The sequence below is a fragment of the Corvus brachyrhynchos genome, unplaced genomic scaffold (assembly GCF_000691975.1).
Source record: "Corvus brachyrhynchos isolate BGI_N302 unplaced genomic scaffold, ASM69197v1 scaffold80, whole genome shotgun sequence".
Classification (NCBI taxonomy): Eukaryota; Metazoa; Chordata; class Aves; order Passeriformes; family Corvidae; genus Corvus; species Corvus brachyrhynchos.
In genome coordinates this window covers 9,628,770-9,635,242 of record NW_008236769.1, presented here as the reverse complement: position 1 = coordinate 9,635,242, position 6,473 = coordinate 9,628,770, and positions in this window count along the sequence as shown.

The following is a 6,473-nucleotide window of genomic DNA, read 5'->3' as shown; positions in this document are numbered from 1 at the left end:
CCATCTCCTTCGATTCCAGATACAAGAAGGAATACGGCTGCTGGGCTAAACTCAGTAATTATGTTCACAGCACTGTCAGATCATAGCTGATCATTGCAGATCATAACAGGTGATGTGTTCACTACGGGATTTAAAGTCGCTGAAATAATCTGCCAAAACAAACATTAAATAAAAACAAAACAAAAACCCCAAACAAATAAACAAAAAAAACAAAAGAAACCCCTTAAAATTATTACGTCTATAAAGTTCCATAGCATACCAGAGATAAGGATAACAATGTCTGTACCAGATGGATTTCCTCACAATGCACCAAAGGCCAGTAAAGATATGCCATGGTGGTGAAAGTGAAAGCGTTGCTCCTAGGAAGGCTACACAGTCAAAAGAAAGAAAAAGGCATGATGTACTGGCAAAAGACAGACAACTTTAAAAATCTCTGCTGTCTCAATATTTTGTACCTCAGAAAAGGGCAAGCAATTTTCCCGTCCTCTCCCAGCTCTATTTTTTAAGACTGGATTAAAAACTACTAATGCGAAACAAAAAGGCAAAGCAAACAAAAACAAAAAAGCAAAAGGGCTCTAATCTCGCAGCAGTTCTATCTCTGTGTACACCCCACTCATAATATAAATAAACAGTGACAGCACTTTCCTTATTGCTACTACAGCGAACCAAACACCAAAGTATTCCAAATTCAGGGCAGGCTTTCCAGGAGAAGACTGTTTGGATTTTGTTTGCAATGTCTGACCAGCTGTCAGACAACACTGATGGGCAGCCTGAACGAAGGTGTTCTCACAGTGGGGCAGGTGCATCCAGCTTCAGCAGCCAAGTGCTGCTCCTTGGGCATCCATCTACAGCACCTCTACCTGAGAAAGGCTGGATACACAGCTGTGAGTCAAGCACAGGGGGGCTCACAGAGAAATTAATGCAGGTGGGTCCACTGGTCTCTGAACAAAAATTTGCCACCACACTCCTGCCACAAAGGCAACCGAAGCCACACGCACCTATTTAGAGCTGTTACTGTAAAATTGCAGAGGGAAGAGAGGAGCTGTGCTGCAATTGCTAAGCAGTTTTCATTTGGTAGTATTGTAATAGCACCCAGTTAGAACTGGCCTAAAGCAGTGTTTATGAGACCGTAAATGAGCACTAACACATAGACCCAGGTTCAAGTAACAGTGTTCTCTGAAACCTGCTCCCAGAACACAAAGCCCAGTCATGAAACCAGTGCCATGTAAACACAGTGCTGCTGCACCAGGCTCCCACACGAGAAATGTGCCAACGCCTCAGAGAAAAATCGTAAGATTCTACTCACAGTTCCAGCACAACACAACAGCAGAAAATCTTGATTGTGAAAACTATTCCTTGTGGTAACGCGTCAGCATTACACTCTGTGTGAATTCCCAATTAACTGCAATTTTTTAATGAAAATACACTTTCAGTGATACAAACAGAAGTAACCAGAAATAACAAAACATATTGTCTGACATCAGTTGATGCCAAGAGTTTTGACATTTTAGTGAACACCTGCCTCAGTATTTGTTTTAGCTGTCACTTGGTAGGATGGCTAGATTTTATATTTCATCTCTGCTGATTCTCAAATATCTACCATTACTATGTCCTAAGGAAAGCTATTGATGGCTCACTCTTGCCTATTTTATACAAATAAAGCTAGGTTCCAGCTCATAAAAACATGATAAGATCTCCAAAGATAAAGAGTTAAGGGGGATGTACCTTACCAGGCTTGAGAGTTGAATCTGTGCAAACCTCAAGAAGTTCAACAAGCACAAACTATTCAAACTATCGTTTAAAACTTTAAATCTGAACAAACAAGCCCCAAAACCTGTAAGAAGCAGCCTAATTTTATAATAAAGCATATCTAGAAATTGCTCTAAATCTGGGCTAATAATTGAAGTACTGACAGTAATATTGTAAACAGACAATCCAAATAATACACACAGAGAAAATTTTCTGGTTTGAGATGTATAAAAAAATCAACTCTTCTGAGGCTATACGTATATATTCCATAAGTCTTGCAATTTGCTGCCAGTTTAGGGATGAGCAAATAAATACAATCCTTTACTGATGTTTAAGGGAGAAGGCAAACATATTTCTTTGTTATTTAATTTAGAATATTTCTACAGATGAAACTGTAGCTAATCTACAGATGGGAAGACAGAATTTTTGATTGCAGTCTGACACCTAATTTCTCTTTATACTCTCACTCTCATCAGATATCTACACAGCAAGTATTTAGCCTCTATAAAATAGGCTTCAAATAAAGCTAAATTAACTAATGATGGTAACTAGTGATGGTAAAAACCTAAGGAGTATAATGACAGCATCATGTGAACAATTGAGACTTTATGCTTGAATTCCTTGTGGATCAAGAGCTTTTTTATCGAGTTGAGCTGATTCTTACTCTGCATAGTATTTCATCCATTGCCAAAGCTGAATTAATGCCATTTCAAAGCTGTGGATCACATAGGAAGCAACAAGATAGAGAATTTACATAAAATAGAGCCATTTTATGCCTTCAGCAGTTACCTTCACATACAAATGTGGAATTATATAAGGTTGGCATTTGGATGCAAAAATGTTCTCTTACGACTTCTGCAAACAACAGGGAAGTTTCTGTAATTCCAGATTTGCTGGCTGGCTCGCCACCAGCAGGGATGCCACACGTGGAGGGGAACAGCCATCTGTGACAGAGCTGAATGCTGGTGAGTTCAGAAACAAAGCCTATACAGAGGAGGCAGTGTGCTATAGTAACAGTAGCTATTCTAGTTATCACAGCATTGCACAAATAAAAAAAAAAGTAGATTTAAAACGAATTCACTAGTCTTATCATGTGTACATTTGCAACTTCAATGAGTCAAGCACATATTTCATTCCCCTTTTATTTGAAAGGAGAAAAAAAGCCTCAAAACCAACCTTCTTCCAGCTTCTTAACCCTGACTTTGTCCAAGCCCACTGTAGCGGGTTTGGTTTTTAACCGGGTAGAAACACCAATTTAGTGTAGTGGTTTGGTCCAAAATACTCATTACTGTATACCTTCTGTGAGATAAGAATTAGGAGAAATGCAAAGCAGGCACCAAACTTGAAAGAATATAAAGAAGTTTATTAACAGACCTAAAAGAAGAGGAAAAAAAAATCATACCACACCTTCAGAACTCTTCTCCTCCCCCCACCTTTCTCCCTTCTCCCAGTGACAATGTAAAAAGACAACCCTTAAGATGATCAGTCTGTTTACCACTTCCATAATAACCTTGTTCACTCCATTTGGGAAGAGGAGTCTCTCTTGCTCATGCTATGAAAACATTATCACGAGACAGCCGCCCGGGTTGGTTCTCTGCTCGCATCATGTGAGAGTCCCCTCCCACGACTTGTAGCTTTTCCCACAACTGCTTTTGAGGGTCCAATCTTGAGCTACTGGGGTGCAATTTTAAGGTTGAGGCATTCAGAAACAAAAGCTCTCTTCACCCATCTCTGGGAGCATTTCATCTCTAAGAACAGAGGCCCTTCTCCTTCCCTGGGAGCAAAGGGTCTTCTTCATCTTCATTGTTAGGACTACCTCTGGGAGCATCTCTAGGAACAGAGGTCTTCTCCTTTTCCATTTGGAGCAAAAGTCCTCATTGCTTCCATCTCTCCCTGTTCAAACTTCTCATCAAATTACATCTGCTTCAGCATCTGCCTATCTCAGCGCAGGTGCTTTTGCTCACAAGTACAAGTTGAACGCTCCACCCCCCATGCCTTCATGAATTTACAATGGGTACTCTGATGCATCATAGCTTTACAACAGTATTTCAGCTTTAAGCATCTCCTCTTTCTTCTCCCTCAGGTTTTCAGCACTTCACAGCACTAAAAGGGAGCGGAGCCTCTAGAGCTGCCCACAAGCAGGGCTGTTGGGGAGGGCCCGGGTGGAACAGCAGGGCATGGGCTGGGCCCGCTGGCCCCCACACGAGGCCCGCAGCCACCTGTCCCAGCACCGGAAACGAGAGAGAGCTGTGGGGGGGTTGTCTATTCTTAAGTGTGGATCACCGAGGCGGTCACAATTTAAGTGGCTTAAAGAATTGTCCATATTCAAACTGGCCAGCTGATAGGTTCTGTCAGGTCACAGAGGAAGCTGTAAGCACCCCTTTGCAAGAACATCACTTCCGAGACTATGCTTGCTAACCCATGACACTCACCTAACAGGCTCCACAGGTGAACTCAGGAAATCACTCTTTTCAAGTCAAACACATCCTATCCAAAGGTGAATTATCAGGGTAGACACCAGTGACTGGAAAATAACTGAAAGTCTGTTTTTCCTCTTAGCACCATTTGGAAATAACCTCTATCTGGAGACAGCATGAACCTAATTTTAGAGGGACTTCCTCCTCATCAAACATACCCACATGTTTACCATGTAAATACAAATAAGCATCTTGAGGAACTCTTCTTACTCTGCACATAGCCAAACAAAGGTTAACTCAGGCAACATCATCCTTTTATTACGTGGAAGTTTATACAGTTTCCTGGCTTTTCTCAACTCTTGCCCTCTCAATAAGCAAAATGTTTTTCTGATTCTTACAACAGTAACTACTTTATCAGCTGTGTTCCCTTTCTGTGCTGTCCGGCTTCATGACTTATTCTATTCTTTCCCTTAGTGACCTTCACTGAACTACATCCAACATGTCCCTTAGTAGGTAATTCACCTCAGGACACTTTTTTTTTTTTTTTTGAAATGCACAAATTCTGAACTGTCTGTAACACAGCACTGATTAGAGCTGAACACAGCATGTGATATACAACACAACACTGGAGACCACAGCCACAGGAAAGGCTCAGAGCCCACCACAGCTCCAGGCAGTGGTAGGCCAGGTACCTGTACTGCTTAGCATATTGGATAATGTGGTACATGATCCATGAGCAAGATGCTGCTGCAATTATCAAGGTCAATGTGATCTAGCAAGTGCTGCTTCTTTCAGGATCAGAAGCAAAATGTAAAGGAAGAAGGGAGAACATGCAACACTTCAGTCAGTTCTTCGCTCTCATCCTGCCAATAGATTTAGACCCTGTTTCGTCTTCATGCAATGGACTGCATCCTGTTGCTCAAAGTTAGGGTGCAAGAAAAGTGGCTTTGGAACTGCTTTGAAAAGGGTATCCAGGGTCATCTGTCATTTTTCCTCTGCTTTGTATTCAATTGTTTCCTTCCTTTCTTCTTCAGATTCCCTGAGCTTTTACGGAGTTCTCACATGGTTTATTCACTCTCACCCCTAGATCTCCCCTGCAATCATTTTCTGTGTCATTGCTCCCACCTCAACATTTCCTCTTTAGTAACTTTTTTCTGTAACTTTAATCTTGCCCTTTCTTCAGTAGGTTTTGGAATCAAAGTCTCATCTCAGTAGACCAGAGCAGAGTTCTCACACTATCAATGTACAAACTAGGCCAGAAAACAATCCCTTGTCACAAACCTTGTACAGAACATACTGAACTTTACAAGTACTTAACAGATATGAACTACGACACCAGTTCAATTATTGTCGCTGTGTAACAATTAGATTCACTGCTAATTTCATAGAATCATAGAATTTGTTTAGATTGGAAAAGAACTTTAAGATCAAGTCCAACCATCTGCCCAGCACTGCCAAGTTCACCACAAAACCCTGTCCCTAGATGCCACACCTACTTGTCTTTTAAACACCTCCAGGGATGACGGAGTGATTCTACCCTTTCCCTGGGCAGCCTGCTCCAATGTTTCACAAGCCCTTTGGTGAAGAAATTTTTCCTAATATCAAATCCAAACCTCCCCTGGTGCAACTTCAGGCCATTTTCCTTTAACCTGTCACTTATTACTTCAGAGAAGGGACTGAACTCCACTTGACTACAAGCTTCTTTCAGGTTGTAGAGAGTAGTAAGGTCCCCCTGAGCCTCCTTTTCTTCAGGCTAAAAAGCCCCCATTCCCTGAGTTGCCCCTCCACAGGACATATTCTCTAGACCCTTCACCAGCTTCATTATTCTTCTTAGGATGTGCATTTAACTTTAAAAGTTAAACCTTTTAAAGAAAATAATAGTCTACCAAAGAAAATCATAACCTGCTCAAGGTGCTAAACTTTCCTTTGTTATCTGATACACAGAAACCCCATTATCCCAATATTATTAAACATGTTTTCTACTTTTACACCTTACTTTGAAAAGAAAAAAGGAAAGGCCAGGTTGAATGAGGCTTTGAGCAACCTGATCTAGTGGAAGGTGTCCCTGCCCATGGCAGGGGAGTGGGAACTAGATGATCTTCAAGACTGCTTCCAACGCAACTCATTCTATGAATCTGTGACAGTGTACCCTACAAACGCCTAAAAGCCTACACCTATATCTGAAGTTTTCCACAATAATTTCCCAGAAAGTTGCTCTTGCAAACTAACCACTTTGAATCAATATAAAAAGCAAGGAAAGGACTATGAAGTGTATTATATAGTATTACTGCATAGTAACATGGAAAC